At 52.1% G+C, this 292-nt stretch overlaps 1 protein-coding gene across 2 annotated transcripts in view; it reads left to right on the top strand.

Moving 5' to 3' along the window:
* Positions 1-292, top strand: part of LOC118453313 (rho GTPase-activating protein 6-like) — an 8,044-nt gene that overhangs the window by 1,269 nt on the left and 6,483 nt on the right. The gene's annotated exons all lie outside the window — the stretch shown is intronic.

Raw genomic sequence — 292 nt, 5'->3', positions numbered from 1 at the left:
GAGGCGTTGAGCGGTGCCAGGCAGCCTGGCTACGCCGCCTGTCCCCTTTGTCACCACGTCCCTGCTGAGGGACCTCGGTTCTGTGATAAATACTGAAGGTTTCCAGAATATCTTTGTCTTCAGCTGAATTCCCTTCCCACTGCGCCCTTCTGGGGCGTCCGTAACAACTCTTTTATATGTGTATATATATTTTTTTTAAATTTATGTAACTTTCTGAATATCTTTAGAAACTGAAGCCTTGGCCAAAGGAAACGCTGGCGCCGGCAGCGGCCCCCCCGGGCCCAGGGGGGCA

The sequence above is a fragment of the Egretta garzetta genome, unplaced genomic scaffold (genome assembly GCF_000687185.1).
Source record: "Egretta garzetta isolate BGI_Z169 unplaced genomic scaffold, ASM68718v1 scaffold571, whole genome shotgun sequence".
Lineage (NCBI taxonomy): Eukaryota > Metazoa > Chordata > Aves > Pelecaniformes > Ardeidae > Egretta > Egretta garzetta.
The sequence above is the reverse complement of the archived record's forward strand: the minus strand, read 5'-3'. Positions and strand labels throughout refer to the sequence as shown.